The sequence below is a fragment of the Strigops habroptila genome, chromosome 3 (genome assembly GCF_004027225.2).
Source record: "Strigops habroptila isolate Jane chromosome 3, bStrHab1.2.pri, whole genome shotgun sequence".
NCBI lineage: Eukaryota > Metazoa > Chordata > Aves > Psittaciformes > Psittacidae > Strigops > Strigops habroptila.
This window is the reverse complement of record NC_044279.2, coordinates 6,260,366-6,282,057: the sequence shown is the minus strand read 5'-3', so window position 1 is coordinate 6,282,057 and position 21,692 is coordinate 6,260,366. Positions and strand designations below refer to the sequence as shown.

At 40.6% G+C, this 21,692-nt stretch overlaps 1 protein-coding gene across 21 annotated transcripts in view; it reads right to left on the bottom strand.

Annotated features, from left to right (window-relative positions):
• Nucleotides 1-21,692, bottom strand: part of CELF2 (CUGBP Elav-like family member 2) — a 567,687-nt gene that overhangs the window by 103,663 nt on the left and 442,332 nt on the right. The window lies entirely within an intron of this gene.

The window sequence follows — 21,692 nt, the reverse complement described above, 5'->3', positions numbered from 1 at the left end:
CAGCTAGCAAACATTTTAAGTAACGGTGTGGAGGTCACCCATATTACACCTTGGAAGGAAGGGCTGAATCCAGAACACTCCTTCACTGCCTCTTGCTTGGCTCAAGCTGTGCATTGCACTGTGAACATTTCCTATGGCTTTGCAGCCATGCCAGCGACGACCGTTACCTTTATAACAAGCAAAGGTAATCATGTATTCCCAGCTGGAATACAGCAAGTTTATCCCTAATGCAGAGAAGCACTTGTGTGCAATACAATACACAAGCAGGCAGGTAATGCTGAGAGAAACAGTTTTCATACTGCCAACAGGTTCCTTAAAATTTCACAGTTTATGATAGAGATGGTTTAATAATTATTTCAGTGAGCTGAATGTTGTTTGGCAGGGATAAGCATTACAGACAGCTGCAGCCTGTTATGGTTTGTGCTTCCTGTGTTTCTAAACCTCCTATTCCACTGGAAAAGACTGAAAATTTGAATTATTTTACTCCAGAATGAAAATGGGAAATAAATCCAAGTTCATGACATTTAATAGCGTGATATTTTTCTATTCTGCCAGCCAGCACCAAGTCTACCTTCAGCTGTTTCTTCATTTGGCTTCTTAGCTTTTTAATATAAAGATTTTTAACCAGGAGAGAGGATTCAGGGGGGAAGATATCAAGCAGTAGTCATGACTTTGCAATTGTGATGTCCTCTACCATAGGTCCAAAGAGTTCATTTTATATTCCAGCTCTGGGTTTATTCCAATAAGAAGTTCGAAATCTATTGGTTTATCATTCTTGGCACTACTTGAAAGAACTGCACTTGAAAGATGGATATGCTGTGAAATACCCTTTAACTAGTCAAACTGCACTTGAAAGACAAATACACTATGAAATACCCTTTAACTAGTCATTTTTGGGAAGTAATAGCACAGAAGAGGAAAATGTCTCTGTGAATGACGGGTGGGAGAAAACAGTAGCTTAATGGGAAATGTGCAGATGTTCCAGGCAGGTCATTGGACCCTGTCAAAAATGGAGACTTCTTAGTTCACAGACCAACACATCTGAAAATACACATGGATAAAATCTTTGTTGGACTCATTTTGCTTGTATCTTCTTAAAAAAACTGAACCCAAACAAAACCACAGCAAAGCTAGAGATGGTTTGCTGTGGTTTGAGGAGAGCATGGGCACCAGTTGTGGACACTTAATTCTGAAGCTATCTGCTAAAGAGGACAGGGATGGGCTAAAAAAAGAAAAGAATACAACACAGAAGAACAGAAAAGGCAAAAGTGCACAGGGCCCCATAGGAAACACTTATAGCTCTGCCTATGGACTTCCCAGAGATGCTCACTGCTATGTTACGCAAACTGCTGCAGCCCCAATGGGTCGGCTTTGAAGATGCCTCCAGTGTAAAATCCCTTTGACTCAGTATTACATCCCATAGGAGAAAGTACCAAATTCAGTCCTTTCTGCAGAAATACTGGAAGGGAAGATGCCTGTGTAAGAGGACAGGGCTAATCTGTGCTTTAAGACTGGCAGCTGGATGCTGCTGAAAGACAACTAGTAAACAACTTTCCTTCCTCCATTTTCCCAAGGAAAATGCAATATTGCCAAAGACAAATCAGTGACACCACTGGAAAAGAAAAAGTGTGTTTCCTACTACGAGAAAAGAAAAACCCAACCTTCCTTTCTCCATCCCCCTGCACACATAATCTTGGCTTCATCACCAACAAACTTGACAGCAGCTTGAACCACAACGGAACTTTTCTGACATCCAAATAACTCAAAGTCTGACAGTGATAACCTTCTCCCCTCCCAGTTTAAGAAAACTTAAAAGGTGAATTGGGTTGTGGACAGGTTCTGCTGACCCCCAACAGCCTGAAATATAGCCCACTTTAACTCCATGTGGGTTAGCATCTTTTTGACCAAAGGAACAGCAGTTTGTGCTGCCAGTCAGTGCCTTCGATGCAGCACATCTCCTGTGTTTTGGTGAGCTGGTTGTGCTCTACTTGGAACCGCATTTACTACAGCGTAAGACATTTCTTCTTTGTACCTAGAAAAAAGACTGAATGAATCATGCAGATCCTCACAGTCCCTTAAGGACATCAGCAACAACTTCATGGCTATCCTGCCAGATGCTCGAACAGACTGAATAAAACCTGCCACCCTGTGCTGCACAGTGTCTAATAGCAACAAATGGGATGCCCAAGAAACAAAGGCAGAAACCAGCCCTACTTCTCAAAGCATCTGACGAGAAAACACTGCAGTGTGTACACTACAATGCTCAACTTCAACACCTTGTTAAAAAAAAAAGGGAAAAGATCTCTTATTTCAGCTTGTTTTTTCTCTCTTTTTTTCCTTTTTCTTTTTTCAAAGGAAATTTAGTGCCAGAAAAAGACCTCAAGGTCCCAGCCATTGGGAGAGAGTTGACACATTCAATTCTCCATGACACATTCAATTCACAAGCCCCTGCTCAGGCTGCCAAAGGCACCAATTAGCACCAGCGGTGGAGATTTTATTTATTTAATTTCCACAGAAACCTGTTTAGCAAGACACGGACAGGGGCGAACAGCCTTGTGTATGGCTAGAAACCACTTTACCTGAGTCACTGTCAAAGATGGCAGCAGCGGATTACATGGGGATCGTGCAGCCACGGCTTCACTAAAGCAACCATTTAGAAGATGGGCAATTGGTGAGGACTCACACCATGGTACCCATGAATTTCTACTGACAACGGACCTGGGTTTCTGAAGGACGTTTGTGCACATTGTTAAAATGACAACAAATGGCAGAGTTTTCATCATGAAACTTCAAACAATGCCGTTCCTCCTATAAGCAACAGGATCTTTTCACGGAGCTGTTAGTGATCTCCTGCTATAGGGCTTCTCCCATCTGACTTCTGCTCTATGACCCATATTAGCCAACCGTGAACCCCTCGCATCCACCCAGCAGAGCAGACGCGGCTTTGTTCGGCTCTGAGATACAGCCACATGACTGGGAGCTCCGTCATGTCATTATTTTTATCACTTTCACCCAATCCAAACACAGACTAATTACTCCGTGAGAGCTGTTTACATTCCTAATTCTGAACAACTAACAAAAGGAAGCTCTCCTCCACTCGGAGATGTGGCTTACACAGTCCTCGCTGGCATTTAACGGCACTGGGATCTGTGTAAGAGGCTTAATCTCTCAGCCAGGATTTCGTGCTTGAATGAATACGGCAACCTCCATCTTGCTTCGGGTGCAATAAAGTCTCCTACAGCTCCCTAAACTGAATATCTGATTCCTAGGTTAAAATTACCAGGAATTACACATGTGCATCGACAGAAGAAAATAACCCTTGGATGCGAACAGGAATTAAACCACGTTGTTTTACAAGATGCTCTGAGGTTTTGATTTGCTTGAAGAAAAATGTGCTGCAATTTCCCAGGCCTGAAAATTTGTGAATTAAAAGAGAAAAGATATAGGAGGAAAAAAAACCCCTTAAACCTCTTATTCGTTGGTCTGATTTACAAGTTTCTATAGTTTTCAACTGTCAAAATTTGTCAGTTTGGATCTTTCCTGCGTTGTGCATATTATCACCTGCTGCCAGTATCTGAACCCTAACCATAGGGTATAGAAATACAAGAGCTTATCAGTGTGCCTGCAAAGCCTGCAACAACTTAAAAGTATGAAATTTGCTTTACCTTCTAGACTAATAAAATAAACACTTCAAAACAGCTATAATGATTATCTGATGATTGAACTCTGTATTCTTTTAGCAAGTAATGGAATCCTGGCAGACTAATTCAATTCAAAATACATTCACATTCAGGACATCAACAAAGTCATCATGTTGTGAATTGAAAATTCCTTTAAAGGCTGCGTTTGAATTCTAAGGGGCTGACAGATCAAGGGACTGAAGGCCCTGGAAGGCTAAATGAGTGAAGTCCCGCTATGTTTCTTTCTTTCTGTGAATGAAGCTCACTTTTGTGTGTGCATTTGCAAGCAGAACAGGTGCTGGCTTCATACAAGCTTGGAATCTCAATGCGGACAGTAGCTTCTTGTCAATCCAGCACAGTTCAAGCTAGCTTAAGTTAAGGAGGATTTCTTTTTCCTTCTCTTTCCCCCCCCCCCCCTTCAAATGTTCATCTCCTGATTTCTACATTCATTCTTCCCCTACCAAAATTTAAACGCTACACTGCAATTTAACAGGGCTGCCTCTTAAAAGGATCTCTTGCATTTCATCTGTTCACCTGAATGCTGAAATACGTGCTCTGTAAATCACAAACAACTTCCGGAACAATGTGATTTGCAGCCAAACCCAGCATGACCTACACTGTCATCTGCTGAAAGCCAATGAAGACATCAAAAATTCTCTTCCATGAAAGCCATTGAAAAGGACCTATTGCTACAGGAGTTCAGGTGTGTGGTTCAGCAACAAGCTTTTTCACATCCATTATATTCGGTGCAGTGCAATGGGAGCCTTGTCTGGCATTTCTTCTTTATTACAGATTTGAATGCAATTAGCTAACCTGCATGGAAGACACCAGTCCGCTATTATGAGAGGTGTTTCGAGTCTTAGAGATTTTGGTTGGGTGATTCCATGCAAAACCAGATTAAAACGTGAAGCTGCCTGAATAGCAAATAGAAGATCATGACAAAGGAAAGCAAAAAACATTTCCAGAAATCAAAACCCAACCATCCCTATAATTCTGTTGAACAGAAAAAGAAGGTGGCTAAGGCAGGGATGTTTTTTGATTCCTGCCTGCACCACCCTCTTGCTCTACTGTATATAGAGTCACTTGAGAGTATGATGGCAATGATTCACTCCTGAAGCAATCCCTGATAGAATTGCCATATACTGCAGAAATCAACCTCTAACAATGCTGCCTCCCAATTAGCTCAGGTTTGCTAATAGTTTGATATAATTGGCACCCTGATGGAAACCGTATTACCAGTCCTGTCACCAGCCAGGAAACCGCATTGCCACTCTAATGACAGCACATATTATAGCGATGCCACTTCTAATATTAATACATTAGCTGAATGTAGGCAGGGGCTCCTATGCAAGCAGGATTCACAACCAGGACGTGCCAAATTCCACCCCGGACTCTATTTTTCCTCCTGGTGCTAACATCCAAGGCGGCAATGCACCAGCCCCAGCGTGCCCCAAACAGCCCCTACCGCATTAAAGCACAAATGCTCCAGGCCGGTAACAGCCCTGTAAATGGCCAGTGAAAAATGATCCCATGGAGCTCAATTTTTTCTCTCCATGCCTTGCAAGTTATGACGGCCTTTCTGTTAATTGGCCACAAGTCCTAGTTTGCTGTCAGCCTTCAGCTGCACCGGGGAGCTCTTTTGGAGGAGTCGTACTCTGTCATTCCCATACCCTTGTGAATACAAATGCTCTCTATAATAATGTCCTCTGCCTACAAAATGGAAGTGGGGTTTTTTTTCCCATCTTTTTTTTTTTCCTTTCCCTTTTTTTTTTTTCCTGACCTAGATTAAATCTGCTGCATTTTCAAGCCTTTTGGGAAAGCGACTAAGAACTAATATGCACTGGTTCGTGTGCCACAACACTTCCCTACCCATTATTATGTAAATTTTGACTAAAGTGCGACACAGATAGAAAAGATATCAAGGGCAAAATTGCCAGAATCTGCTTTTCTTGCTCTCTGAAATAAGGCACTTATATTAAACAGTTTTAAATGGCTAATAGCTGTAAAAGTATCTAAAGAATTTCAATGTACATTTTTTTTCATACAGGACAATGACAGCTTTTGCAAATTCCTGAACCCTCCTGCTGACTGTGTAATGCCTGGGAAGTGAATGGCCAGCATGCTGGCACTCTCCGGTTTACTTTTGAAGAAAGGGGCCAACTTCCATGTCTGCAGCTTGGCAATATTCATTAGATACTTGCACTAGTTGGTGATGAAAGAGGGGAAAAAAAACAGATGCAGAATTAGATTATATACGTGGTGGCAGGGTAAATAAATACATACAAATCAGGTTCATAGCATCAAGGCAATTTCATGTCATTACTAACTAATCTGTCCCTAAAGAAACCATTGCTGCATGCTGGAATGTAAGATGAGCTGTAATGTAATGTAATGTAATGTAATGGTCTGGGCTGGCTGGTGGATAAGGGACATCCAAATATAAACTCAGAAAATGCTGTTGAGATACAGGTGAGCAGTTGCTGCATTGGACCCGCACATCAATACTGCATCAACACCTTGATGCAGTATGATGGAAACACCACCAACCTGGGATGTTCCTCCTCTGCCAGCCCCTTCAGGCACCCACCCAGTGTAAACCCTTTGGGAGAGTCACTGCTTTCCCAGCCCTGTGAGATGGAAATCAACACCAGTGAGAAAACTAAATCGGCTGCTCAGCGCCTCTTGTCAAGTTCATATTTGGTCCGTTCATGTTTCTAGATCTCAGGGGTAGAGAGTAATTGGGATCTTACACATCAGTCCACATGGCTTACAATAACAACTGCCTGTCAGAGTGCTTGGAAAAAAGGAGTAAAGTAAGTAGGACAGCAGGAGGAGAGGGTGGGGAGATGTTATTCCAGCCTCTAGCTCTGTGAGGGGTCTCCCATGGGAAGTCACTGTGCTTCTCACCTGTATAACATGGAAAAGAATATAGACAAAATACAGAAGGAACAAGATTTTTTTTAATTGGAAATCATTCTAAACAAGGCCTGTCACTATGTATATTCATTGTATCACAAAGAAATCTTGAATTTGGGGGGGACATCTAAATGAAACTACAACACAAATAATCACTTATTTCTTATGCTGCCTTCTCCACATTTCCCCTTTACCTTTCATTTCTTCTTTTCCTTCTTATTCTTGCACTAATTCTCCTTAATCTTTAACTCACTTTCTTCTCCCCTCATACAAATCCTTACTCTTTTCTTCCTAGCAGATGGTCATTGTTTCCTTTTTCCTTGGCCAGATAACAATTACTGATTTGAGTTTACTGGCTTTGAAATGAATTAACATGTTCTCTGTTGAAGTTAATTCCTAAGTTTGTCCACCTGCTAAATGCATCTTTGGATACAGGAGAAAAAGAGGATTCAGAGCACAGATGCTAAAAAAAAAGGAAATGAAAAATAAAGAAAGATGTGCTCCCTTATGAATGCATTCTTACAGCAGAAAACTGGTGTGACACTGTATTTCAATTCAAAGAGACTCTACAAAGACCATGTTCACATAAATTAATGTAATAATTTATAAATAAAATAAATAATAAACAAAATATGTAAATAAAACACATTAAATAATGTAATAATTTATAAATATATTACATTAATGTAATAATGTAATAATAAATACATAAATTAATGTAGGCAGGGACACATCATTCCCTAATCACATTTCAAAAGCCCTGCAAGTCTCCAACTCCAACATTCACTAGTAGCAAATCAAACTTCCTAGCACACACATCTTATAATCCTGGATTTCATTCTGTGTTTTCTTTCACTTGAATGCTTGAGATCACTAAGACTGGTTTTCCCTGATAAGACTTCCAGATCACTGCTCTGATGTAACCTCTAATTGCACTGCAACTCCTGAGAAGCCACTTAAGTCCTAGTTCAGCTAGGAGTGAACTCTGTAGTGAAAAATACTCCGAAAAACATAGCTTTACCATAAAACTATCCCTTTAAAATCTTCAAATCTTTGAGAGTTAACTGTCATTTATAAATCTACACTGTAACTATGAAAAACCTACATTCTGTATGGGAAATTATTTTCACTGGTTAAATGCCAATGGCATCCTGGGCTGCACCAGGCAGAGCATTGCCAGCAGGTCAACAGAGGTGATCCTTGCCCTCTGCTGAGCCCTGCTCAGACATATCTGGCGTGCTGGGTCCTGTTTGGGGTCCCCAATACTAGAGAGATGTGGATGTACTGGAGGGAGCCCAGTGAATTGCCATGAAGATGATGAAGGAACTGGAGCATCTCTTGCGAAGAAAGACTGAGAGAGCTGGGACTGTTCAGCCTGGAGAAGAAAAGGCACAGCAGGATCTTATTAATGTGTATGAATACCTAATGAGGAGGAAGTAAAGAAGCTGGAGCCTCCTCAGTGGTGCCCAGTGGCAGGACAAGAGGCCATGGACACAAATTAAAACACAGGAAATTCCATTTAAAAACAAGAAAAAACATTTTTACTGTACAGGTGATCAAATGCAAGCACAGCTTGGCAGAACAGTTTGTGGACTCTCCATCCCTGGAGGTATTCAAATCCTCCCTGGACACAGCCCTGAGTAACCTGCTGTAGGTGACCCAGCCTTGAGCAGGGGTTGGATGAGATGAATCCCAGAGGTCCCTTCCGACCTCAGCCAGCCTGTGATTCTGTGAAATGGCAATGAAGGAATTTAAGTGGCTTTTCCACAACATCCCTGCTAACACAGCTTAACTTCCTCAGAAATACATTGCAAGCTTATTTAACTTTAGCAGACAACACCAGTTAAATTACCGGTTTATTGCTGTACTCATCAGTTGGGAACCAGCTCTCATTCACCAACAAATTTCACACACAAGATTAGTTTTTTCATAGCAAGAACACAAGAATCTTCTTTTTCTTTCTTGTTAGAAACAGAACCACAGACTTTAAAATCTCAACATGGCCCATGTTGCCACAGACATGCAAGACAATACGAATGTTGAGTCACACCCTGTTTTCAGAAATATAGCAAGAAATTTATGAATTCAAAAGATGGTATTATGATGCATTTTTTTAAGCTACAGTTTACCTGGTCCTGTTGTATCTGATGTGATGAAGTTTTGTTTAAATACCACATATTCTTTCAATATTACAAGATCACTTATCCACTCACAGCCCTGACAGCACTAAAACTCTTCTAAAGACAGTATAGGAAAAGCTGAAGAGACAGAAGAGGAAGTGGTCCAGGGAGAAGGAGTTATAAAAGAAGACATAGGGTGAAAATATTGCTACTGCTCACACTTAATGAAAACCGTTAAAAAAAGAACAATGAAAACCCAACCTTGTCCCTTACCCAGAAATTTGCTAAGAACACGGTGTACAAGTTGGTTTCAACACTTACTTGGATTTGGAAGACTTGGTTACCATTTTTGCAAGAGAACCTGAATTCTGACCTTGGATAATTCATTTCTAGGAATAGGGTGCTGAAGTTCTTCTGAAAATAATGTTCAATGCCCATGTGAATCTTTCGATGCCTAAATGCTTTTGAACAATCTGGCCTTTCATTTCCCTGTGCCCTCACTTCTCCGTGTAAAGTGGAAAGAATAAAATGTCCTGAGCTCAAAGGAATATTGTGAAGAAACTATTAAAAAATAAAAGTGAGGTAAAAAGATACTGCAATAATATCGATGTGAGTAACAGCAGAGCAAATCTTGAAAGTGCTTCTTCCATCTAACCCACAACAGTCTGGCTTCCTCCCGAAGTTTGCTTATAGGAAATGGAAGAAATCAATACAAGACATTCGAGCTGGTTTAAGGGGCATTTAAGCAGCATGGGAAGAAATTCTAGGTTAAATATTGCCTCAAAGTGCCCTGAACTTGAAGCTATGAAGACCTATTTCCCCCAGCACCCCCAACCCCGTATTTTACTGCTTTTGGCCAAGTCACCTTATACTGGGCTCCAGTCTCTGCTGGTCAAAGAACTGGCAAAGCCTCCACTCTGAGTCACAATTTGCTACAATATACACACTATTTTCAAGGAGCTAACTTTCATCTAGTCAGAAAATTTTTTCTTAGAAACATGTTACTTTTCCTCATCTTGAAAACTTGGGTCTAAATCCATTGTCTGAATACATCATACATTATTTTGTCCACGATGCAGTCAAACACTTCCAATTCTTTCTTGACTTCAACATTATAAACCCTTACGTACCTTGTATTGATTTCCAGGCATTCACAGTTTCACTCTCACAGGGTCACAGCACATGTCAAATCTTTCCTACACCATGTACACCTTCAATCAGTGTTTCATCTAAGGAGCTTCAATTTCCCTGAACTTGTTAGCAGTGACACATTTATTCCCCAATTAAGCCTGTTTTACAATAATAATAAAAAAGAAATGGAAGAAATTACTGGCAACTCTTCTATCTTTCTAGTTGGTTGAAACAATTTTATGCAGATGAAGATGCAACTCCACAGAGCCTTTGAACTTTAAACACCATCTTTACTTGGCTTTGAACTCTCAACAGGACCCATGATCTTTCAAAGCAATATACTCTGCCTGTGGAAGCTTCAAACAAGGAGGAAAAAGGCATGGTGAATAAAAGCAAAGGCAAAAGATGGTGGTTTTTTTAAATGCTTGATGCTCCTGGAAATAAAAAAAACCCCAACTGAGTGGTATCTGAAGAAGTATATTCGGCACTCAAGTGTTTCCCTAATTAATTGTTTAGATGAGTGCTAAAATAAATGCAGCAGCAGCAAAGATAAACAAACCACTTTAGTAATAAAGCCATATATTTGTGCAGACACACAAAAATAAATGGCAGCGCTTAATGAGCACAAGCAAAGAGAATGGAGAGCACACTTTGTGTGTGGCATCCACGCTCAGAATGCTCCATCTCAAAGATACGTGAGAGGTACCTCACAGCAGCCTGACTCATCTCTACGCCTTGTACAGCACCTTGTTTTGCACAGACTAGCAATGCAAAACTAACAAGCGTCCTGATGAAGAACTACATCTCATGTCTCACCTTGCCTGGACAGCCTCACAGAAGCAAAGAACATATCTGTGGTAGGAGATTGTTATCCCAGTTTCTTCTTCTTCTTTATTTTTGTCTCATGATTAAGACATGCAAAATCAATGAAGGGTGATGCAGAACAGACATGTTAACACGTGTACTTCCAAAATGAGAGAGAAAAGGTAACATGATTCATACAGTCTTTTCCTTGTGACTGGAAAATAAGCAAATGAAGTATAAATACTGGCGGAAAGTGCTAGCTTGAAAATCTAGGAAAGCAGTTTTAATAGAATTATAAAACTTCTAGAGGCAGGAAAATTCAGGAAGCTCCCCTCCCAGAAAGGACAGCATTGGGCTTCCACGTATAATTCTTCCAAAGTTTTATCTGGTCCTATCAGTAGAGTTCCCAGAATTGGGCTTCTCATAATTTCCCCAGAAACTATTTTGCAATCTCACAAAGATTAATTTCAAGGCACGATTCACAGTAAACACTTTCAGCTTTGCTTGATTTCCCATTGCTATTTATTTCTTAAAAATCTTCCTAAATAAAGCTACTAATTTTTGTATAAACTACAGTAAAAACCCATTTATCATACAAATAAAAACATTATTCCCCACAGAAGTCTTCATATAATCGATGGCTTCTTTCTTGCTACTATCAACCATGTATGACCTGGAAAACCAATATTTAATATCTATTAAGGGAAAAGAATATCGAGAGTGTGTTGGATGACTCATGGGACATGTCTCAAGTCCTCTAGTTAATGCCATTTCAGAGCAGTCCAAAGAAGACAGTGCCATGATATATAGGCCCTATGGCTCTCCAAAGATCAAGATAGAATCACAGAATCACAGAATGGTTTGGGTTGGAAAGGACCTTAAGATTACCCAGTTCCAACCCCCTGTCATGGGCAGGGACATCTCACACTAGACAATGTCGCCCAAGGCTCTGTCCAGCCTGGCCCTGAACACTGCCATTGGATGGAGCATTTACCACTTCTTTGGGCAACCTGTCCCAGTGCCTCACCACCCTCACAGTAAAGAACTTCTTCCTTATAACTCACCTGAACTTCCCCTGTTTCAGTTGAAACTCATGACCCCTTCTCCTATCACTACAGTCCCTGATGAAGAGTCCCTCCCCAGCATCCTTGTAACCCCCTTCAGACACTGGAAGCTGCTCTGAGGTCTCCACGCAGCTTCTCTTCTCCAGGCTCAACAGCCCCAACTTTCTCAGCCTGTCTTCATACGGGAGGTGCTCCAGCCCCTGATCATCCTCGTGGCCTCCTCTGGACTTGCTCCAACAGCTCCATGTCCTTTTAATGTTGAAGACACCAGAACTGCAAACAGCACTCCAAGTGGAGCCTCACAAGAGCAGAGTAGAGGGGCAGGATCACCTCCTCCAATCTGCTGGTCACGATTCTTTTGATGCAGCCCAGGATACGGTTGGTTTCTGGGCTGCGAGCGCACACTGAAGCTCATGTCTCAGAAAAAGAAGGATGTGGCATTTAATCAGATCAAAATTTAAAATAAATCTCTAGCAGCCTGTTTCCAAGTTATGACAAGAAAAATACTTGGCTAGAGAGGTATAGGCTGTATGAAATGATTGGCAACTTACCATGACAAGAAGAGAAAGAAGCTGGGTGATTGGATTGGCAACTTAATCAGAGGGAGAAAGAAAAATAGAGAAAACGAACAAAACGAGTGCCTAAACAGCTCTGTGTTGGCTCCTGTGGCTGTCAAAGGTGGCCTTGAGCAGGCAGTGGCAGGAGGGCTTACATTGAAGCTTGTCTGCAAAGTAGATGAAACTATTCAGCGTTCCTTGGCATCAATAGTGTGCGGATCCTGAATGTATCTAATCACATTTGGAGTAGCATGATTCTGCACAGTGTTCTCTGCAGGTCACCATGGCAGCCCATGGAACACGTCCAACAAAATATCACGGACGTGCAGCCTAACGGTGCTTCGCTACCAAAAAACCTCATAGAGCTTTAGAACAAAGTCCCTGGTCTTAGCTGGAAGCTAAAAGAAAGTACAAAATAAATTTAAAAACCCAAGGGGACCATGCCTTCAGCCTCTGCTCCTTCTCTGACAAAAGGCTCTTTCTTTTAATCAGTGTTCATGCCTCATGAAGACCAACCTGAACAACCACAATACCTGGTAGCAGTATCCTTTAGTTACTCTTACAGTCAGTGTGCCCTTGTCTTTTATTCAACATGCTATTATGGCTTAAAATATCTACGTTAAGCAAAAACTATGCAGACTTTTGCTGAAGGAGAGCTGAAGAATGGTGGGTTAGAGGTTAGACTGTCAAATGAGTTTTGCAACTGCTGGTTCTTACTGGGAACAAGCATTGCTTGCTCTCTTCACCAAAAAAACCCCTACTCACAGATGACTTGTACTTATCCACAGAGTGCAGTGGGTCAAACTGCAAAATAACGTCCTAAAAATGTGAAATTTCTTTTCCCACTTGAGATGGGGTGTAGGGGGATAAGGATGTGCTTGGAGGGAAGTCCTGGTAAGATTGGGACCCGTATCTCGTACAGTATTTTGGCCTCTGCTAAGCCTCATTAGGGCAAATCTAAAGATATTTCAAAGGAATGTGAAATCCTCTATCAGACTGCAGCATTACTCACTCTTGCATTTTGTATGCAAGAAAGATAAACCTTAATATACAGCAAAATTATTTCTGGAACTGCATATTGCACGTTTTCACTATAATGTATATCTTAAGCTTTCACACAGAGATAACCAAGTGATTACTTGTCAACCTCCTCTCATTTCATCAGCCTTAAAAGATGGGATAAAAAAAGCTTTTCATGTGCAACAACAGGCTATGTATTAGTCCTGCAGAGTTGTAAAAAATGTGGAACTAAATATCAGACAAGCCCAATTTAAAATGACGAAACACTTCAGAATTCTAAAACAATTAGGCTGATTTACAACACATGGCCTGATACACAGTAGGTTTGAATCCTTTTTTTTTTGCTTTCTAAAGGGGGACACATTTTTTCATGCTAGTCATAAATTAGTACAATGAAGATTTATTTCCTTTTTCTTTTCTGAATACTATTCAATAACAACTCTCACATACCCCAAAGATGTTTGTGGAAGATTCGTATTTTACCTAGGAAGATATACACAAAAGTGAGTTACAGACCTAGGAAAGGCAAAGCACGGCTACTGCTGAAGAACAGCATCATATCTTTTTTCTCAGGCTTTTCAACAATGCTGTGCTGCAGATTTACTCAGTTTTCATTTGCCAGGTCCCTCATTTCTGCTTGTAAATCAAGGATGCTAGGGTGCTAGGAAGATTAATCAGGTGAGGCTTGCAGTTTCCCCCTCTACTCTTCATTGCTCCCAGAAAACACATGCACCTTGAACACTTTTGATCCCACTGGGGTTGAGATTTAAACTAACACTGACATTGGCAATGCAGCTTTGCTTGATCATGGTACTAAAAAGTCATTATCTGTGATTCAATATCCATTTGATTATTACTTGTGCTTTAAGACAAACTCTTGTAGAAACTCTCTTTCATTTACTACAAGACAATGCTAGTGCTGGAGCAACACTGCTCAAAACCTACTCTGAAGAATATTTTGGCTCATTTATTGCAGAATATTGGAATTTACAAGATAACACATTAAAATAAAAGAAAGATACAGGGCATTCACAACACTTTTTAAGGCTTTCGCTTTTGCAACACACGTAGACAATGGATTTTAAATTAAAGTTCTATTTCTTTACACTTAAGGGTATTAATATTTTAGTATGACTGCATCTGTGAATGAAGACATTCAAAAAGCCATTATGTTTTCAACTTAGGTTAATAATAAGGCTATTTTTCCACCCACTCTCTGGCACAGCTGTAATGTTCTTGGCCTCAAGTGGGAGGCAATGTGGAACAAGGATTAGCAAGATGGATGATACACAACATACAATGCCAGTTCATATAAAATATTACTAGATTGGAAATGACTGTTTACTGTCTCTGTGATTATATGACCACTTTTTTTCCTTCCAAAGAACATACAGTATGTAGGGCTCCTCTATGCCAATAAAGCTTAGTGCGTAGCACCTGGGTAATGACAAATTAATTTCTGAGCTAAGCCTGATGAGGGGGTCAGCCAAAATCTTAGGCAGAGTTTATCCCCAGTACTATTTTACATGACAGAAAACGCATCTCTCCCATTCATCAGTATTAGGACAGATCAGGGATTATGCAACAGAAAATAAATAAAGTGGGGGGACCAAAATACCAAAAAATGTTAGGAGTGTGTGTGTTTACAGTATGATAATAAAACATTTAATCTTGGAGGAGGAGGGGAGTTGGAAACAGCATCCCATGGTCCACTTCCAAATAAAATTGGACAAAACATTTAGGAATGCACTAAACAGAACAAGCATGGATTTGGCAGAAAACAAGCTGGATGAACTAGTAGGTCTTTTTTCAGTTAAGTTATATTTCCAAGCCTGAGACCTTTGTATCCTGATGTAGAGACCCAGCTCTCTTGACCAAGCTCAGCCATGAGCAGACAGGGACGCTGAGCCCTGTCTCCTGGCATATTCAGGTACCATCATACCTCAAACCCAGAAAAACACATGGATCTAAGTTTTATGTCCAGTCTAGGCATAAAATTTCTTTTACCACAAAGTCAACACGACTTGTTTTAATTCCAAGCACTCAGCAGTTGCCATCACTTGGACTAGTGGCCACAGCCACTGCCAAAATATCAGCAATACTTCAGAGTTGAAAAATGTTTTCTTTAATAATTTTAGTCAGGGAGCACTTTCACGTGAAAGAGAAACAGAAGTGTTTTGAAATGGCAAAATCATTCCTCGGCCCTAAGCAATGATCCTGTGAATGAGCTGTTTGCACAATCCAGACAACTCCATTTTCACATAAACAGTTTACTGAATTAATAAAACACATAAACAGGGTCATATCATTATTCTACCAGCTGCAGATGATCTATATTCACTGAGCAATCTATTCCCACAAAAATATTTTCACTGAAATTAATCTTTATGTCCGCTTCTCCTTCTCCCACAAGTTAACATCCAGGCACTTGGAAAAGCACATCAGCTACTTCAGTAAATAAGATGAGCAACTCTTGGTTTTCTTAACCACATAGGGCATAAGTGGGTGATCTCTTTATACGGCCTGGACGATGAAAAAGACATTAAGTATTAGAACTTTTCCTGTTTGAGTAGCCCAGTGAGAGGAAGCCAACTTTGTGCTCGCTCTCGTCATCTCCAGCGTCAGAGTTTCCATGAGCAGTGCCTCCCCAAGTCCCACCATCAAAGCCTTTTTTCTCAGGGTGTTTTTCCAATACTATGAGCAACTACACAAAGTTTGAAAGTCTGTTCCTTTGACATGCTTGATTTGGCAAGTGTGGGAGAAATGCTGTTAGATGGGAAGGAAAAAAGAGGAAGAAAAAGGGTGAAATAGGCACATTCCCTTCTCCTACTCACTCTCTAATGATCTTTGTGCTATTTTCTTTCAAATCTTATTTAAAATTTCGGCCCTTTACAGTAAGACCAGCAAGAACAGATCTTTGCTTCAAGAAGGATGCACAAAGTCCTTTTTGTTGAGGACATGGGTCCAGAACCCTGGCGTCTGCGCTGTGCAGCCTTCAGTGCAGGCACGCGTTCAGTCCTTCATCTACGCCATCAGTATTTCAGGACAAAGATCATTTCACCAATCTGTTTGTACAGCATATTGCACAATCTGTTACGTGCATCTGCAACACAAACACCAAGTGATAATAAAAGCATGTGGACGAGGATGGAGCCCCAGATTTTGGGTCCCTTTGTTATCTGTGGCACACAGACCCCGATCCACAGCAGAGGTGGCTGCACCTCTGACTTGCTGTGTGCACACAATGTACCATGGGCACTCTCCATGGAATCTAAATACTGTATATTCCCTATTAAACAAACAAACAAAAAAAAACACTCAAATGTTTTTGCTTGGTTTTTTTTCCCCTTCCTCTTATTTCAAGGGAGTCATTCAGAAGATAAAACCATGACCATACCACTGGGAAGGAGACATCAAATTACCTTTTGCAGTATCCTCCTGAAATACAAAACAAAGCCATGAAACTTGGGGAGAAAGAGGAATAGTCCATGCCAGATGCTACCTAACAAATGTTCAATCACAAAGGCTACATACAAACATCTGAGAAAAAAAATCCCTACTTTTAAACAGATTGTTCCCCCAAATCACATCGGACTGCAGCAGTAATAATGTTTCTCATCCTCACTAAAGATTTGATTATTTTTTTAAAGATAGCAAGCACTTCTGACATTTGCCACACAGAACATTGCACTCTCACTCCTTGCAGCACAGATTGCTAGGCTGCTGCTTTACATGCTGATTTCTCTGTTGTGAACTGAGTCCTTGAGTATTTTCACGGGGGAAAAGCAGATCAATGATTTTTTAAGAGAGCTAAACAATTCCGTGTAATGAACATCGGTTGACATGGGCAATTACTCTTTCTTTTTCCCCCGAAAAACAAAACCATGAAAACAAAGAGGAGATTCTAACTCCTTTGAATGGCATGTGCCTTACTGATTGTGCCAGAATGTCAACTGCATGCAGAAACACGGGTGGGTGAAGTTCAAGAGTGACATGTGGATCATTAAAATGTAAGATGCGTAGGTGAATAAAAACTTTTGCCATTTGATTCGGCCAACAATAAAGTTGCTGTAGAAACTATTCCACTGTTTCCCAATTTCCATAAAAGAGTGGTTCAAAACCTCTTTTTTTTTTTTTTTTTTGTTGCTGAATGAATGGAGAATTAAAGATTTTTTTTGCTAGGCTTCATGTATTTGCTTTTTAAAGAATGCATGTGAAAGGAAAAGAAAATAATATTCAACATAAAGGAGATGCATAATCAGTGGTATTTCTGACATTCACAAATATTGTGCAAAAACATCCAATATATCACATTTTCTCCTTAATGATTAAAACAGAAGAGCAGAGTAGGCAAAATGTGGATATCTTTATCACTGGCTTAAAGCATGTCTCTGGCTATGTCACTAGGTTTTTCCATGTGCACGAGTTTTCCATTTATATAGTGTGAATATGTTAACGTAGCTTATTTGCATTCCTGCTTTTATGTAGGAAGTCACATGAAATACCTTTCTGGATCTCATTGTGGCATCTCCGTATAATCCTGCATTAATAACAGCATTAAAAATACCACCAGGGTTATTCAATGAAATCCCTCTGCCACCACCATCGGTTACTGCTCTTATCAGTGGAAGGCCCAGCATGGATCATCCCAACACCCCTCCTATTGTACACCCAGACTTGTGCTTGGGTTGCTTGTGTCCATCACAGTCATTGTCTGCAACAGCTACACCCAAACTAGGAGGGACGCTGCCAAAATCACACCTTCATTAGACTCTTGGAAACGATCTGTAAGAGGAATCTCTAAACAGCCTTCTTATAGGGATTGGTGATTACATGTTATGCACACACACTAATACTTGTTCCTCGCTTCAAGCCTATTCCCATTCAGCAAAGCAGTGAAGAAAATGCTTTAACTTTAATCACTTGCTGAAGTCATCGGGACTGTGTACTTAGTTGAACAGGGGTCTTTATGAGCCAAATATTATTCTTAGTAATAAGGAGACCTGGAAATACACTAGATGGAGCATTTGATAGTAAGTAACATTAATTCAATTAAATCCTCTTACAGCACACACTCTCCAGCTAATGCAGTTTACAGTGAAACTGGCATTCATTTAAATATAATTGATGCACTTATCTTGTCATGAGGAAATTTCTGAAGGTTACTTGTACTGTGCATGTGTAAACGTACAAGCTATGGTGACCTTTAGTTGTGAGATTTTTTTTTAACTACTTAAACTGCAGCTAATAGTAGTAGTAGTAATAATAATAATACCACCCTACTTTCACACGGCACGTTTTAACTCAATATATGCCCAAGCAAGAACTAACAAGCAAGAAAGCAGAGAAAGGCATTGCATGCTAACAGCTCAGGACTGGAAAGGAAAGCTAACGCTGCTGGAAACGTAAAGGGTAGGAGATGACACACATGGAAACCAGAATTGTGATAGAGTATTTTGCTCAATTCTTCTGAAAAACGTGAAGGAGATAATGTCATATTTACCTTTCATGCACAAGTTGGTATTATTTACAGTTATGGTGCACTCCAGCATCACACTGCAGTATCATCTTCTATCTGAATCAGAAAACAGATCCACACCTATTGACCAAACTGTCTGGTTTTGGTGACGCTTCCAGGTGCTTTCCTACAGTAGCCCAGTAATATGCTGGAAAGCAACCTAAATCATTTACAAAACTGGAAACTGGGAGGTGTCAGTCAAAAAAAACACCCAACAAATGAACAAACCAACCCCAAAGTAAAACTTAGGACGCTTTGGTGTCCACAACTATCCATCAATCTAATGTCTTGAAAGTTTAATGAAATACTGAAAGAGGGAATAGAGATATGAAGAGAAACCTGCTGAGCATGGTGGAAGCAAGCATTTTGGAAAGCTCCACCTATACACAGTGGACATTTCAGGCCCTTATCTACGGTAAACTTTCCCCTACAACTCTATCGTAGGCTCTTCTCCTGGTCTCTTTTTCACAGCAACAAGAAGCACCCTCAAATTTAAGATCTACTCCATTTTTCCCTTTAAAAATGGGGAAGAAACAGTACATTTTAGGCTACTCGGGCAGTGTACACCAAGCAGAGCATAACCAAGTAATCCATACCCCTAAGTGCTGATGGCCATGGGAGGTGAGAAATGCCAAGTCTAAAGGAGAAAAAACAACTTCTTAGGCACTGGATGTTTTTTCCTCTCTGTACATGAGGCCAGGTGAATGTTAGTAAGGGTGAGAAACATTTGACGTAATTATGTCTATTTGGCCACCAAAGCTTGCCAAGCCTTTATTTAGTATTAAATAAAGTATTTATTTAGTATTAAATAAAAAGAGGGAACCAAGAATCCCGCTCTTCCCATTTCCATGCTCCTGGTCAAGTTCGGATGCCTGTCACATTAAGAGACATCAAGCGATTTCGTTCAGCTCTTACAGCACACAATAGCAGACCTTCAAGGGAGAATGTGGGACCACAAAGCATTTTAAAACTCTTAAATAAAATGTGGGCTCCAGGAGGCTCTCATTCAGAAGTAACATTTTCCCTTCCACAGAGAGTTCCCCCACGCTCCAGTGAAGTGAATTAAAATTGACACTGAGAAAAATCTAATTGAGCCAGAGACAACACAACACTTTTCACTAGAGAAACTGAAGCCCCAGTGGAATTACTCAGGTTAATATAGTCCATTTTAAATCTACAATGATTTTTGTATCCCATGATCTGCAAATAATAAAGGAAGCTTGTTGTTTAATACTCATTGTTTTAATTACGGGGAGGGGGGAACAGGAGTAGTGGGAGCCGGTGCTCCACACTCGTTTTCTAATTGCAGTCTTCATCAGATTGGATGAACGTGTAAATAAAGTAATGCAGATCTCACCTGGGCAGTGTTAACATAACAAAATCTTCGTGTCAACCAGCTCAGGGACTGAAGTGCTGTGAACGAAGGGAGCAGATTTGATTTAGGCAGCACAACAACAGCACAGGCAGATTGTTATTCTCTGCCTGCTCAAAGTGGCTTGAAAACTTTAGGATAAGTCCCCCCAGGCGTCTGCCTCTCAGTTCTTACAGCTGGTAAAAGTTGAGTGATGATATTTGTCTCCCTTTGCAAAACACTTGGAGATCTATGGCTGAAGCAGCAGCGCTGTTCCTTATGGTGTCATGCTCATCCTTGCAGCTAGACTGTTTCGTGCAGTACATTACATTAATCTACTCCCCATTGCGGTGCAGCTCCCTAAAACTGCAGTTGAAAGTGTGACATCTTGAGCTACTAGATGTTTAATTATGGTTTGAAACATACATTCTCCCAATTCAGTTAGGCAAATAAGAGATGTAGTTTATTAGAAAACATCTTCCACTTCTTCACAACTTGCCTTATTCTTCTAAAAGAATTCATGACTCTGATGTACTAGTTATTTTAAATGAAAACCACAAAGTAGCAAGACACTGAAGTTTTGTTTTCTCCACAAATAATAATGAATTCTTGCACCACAGAGTTTAATCTGCAGAGTGAAAGTCTAACGTTCCACTTAAAACTGCATACTCATGGGCACAGATTAGGTAGTAATTAGGTTCAGTGAAAACCTGAAGAACCACTGGAAACATTCAAATTTCATCTACTCACCAGCTTGTCTCAGGGACTGTAGTGGTAGGAGAAGGGGTAATGGCTTCAAACTTAAACAGGGGAAGTTTACATTAGATATAAGGAAGAAGTTCTTTACAGTGAGGGTGGTGAAGCACTGGAATGGGTTGCCCAGGGAGGTTGTGGATGCTCCATCCCTGGCAGTGTTCAAGGCCAGGTTGGACAGAGCCTTGGGCCACATGGTTTAGCGCGAGGTGTCCCTGCCCATGGCAGGGGGGTTGGAAATAGATGATTAAGGTCCTTTCCAACCCTTACTATTCTATGATTCTAATTAGAAAGACACAGATTCCTGAAAATGCCTTCTTCCCTGAGATACATGGACCATCAGATTTATATGGCATATGCAGCCTTCCACCCATAACACACTGGCTTGAATTAAGCTCAAACCAGGCTTAGAAGCCACTACCACGCTTTATCCTTGTGGAGTTATTTGCAATTCTTTTGAAATATGCTGATGGTTACAGTGGAACTGATACCTAAAATAAAGTAATACTACAACTGGCACAACACATCCTTTCCTGGCATCTGTATCACAGAAGTCTGACATTGAGTAGTTTGTGGGTCCTACCACACCCACACCAAGCGTAATGCTGTCCTCTCTTGCTGCCCTTCTCCAGCAGAAAATACAGGGTGACAAGGTCTGGTGTGGGGAAGATGGAACTAATGAACTAGTAATTAATTTATACTGCAAATGCTACGCATACATCCATTTTGTAACGTGTTTCAAAATTATAAAGAGTAACAGACACCCTTTCAAGGCTTT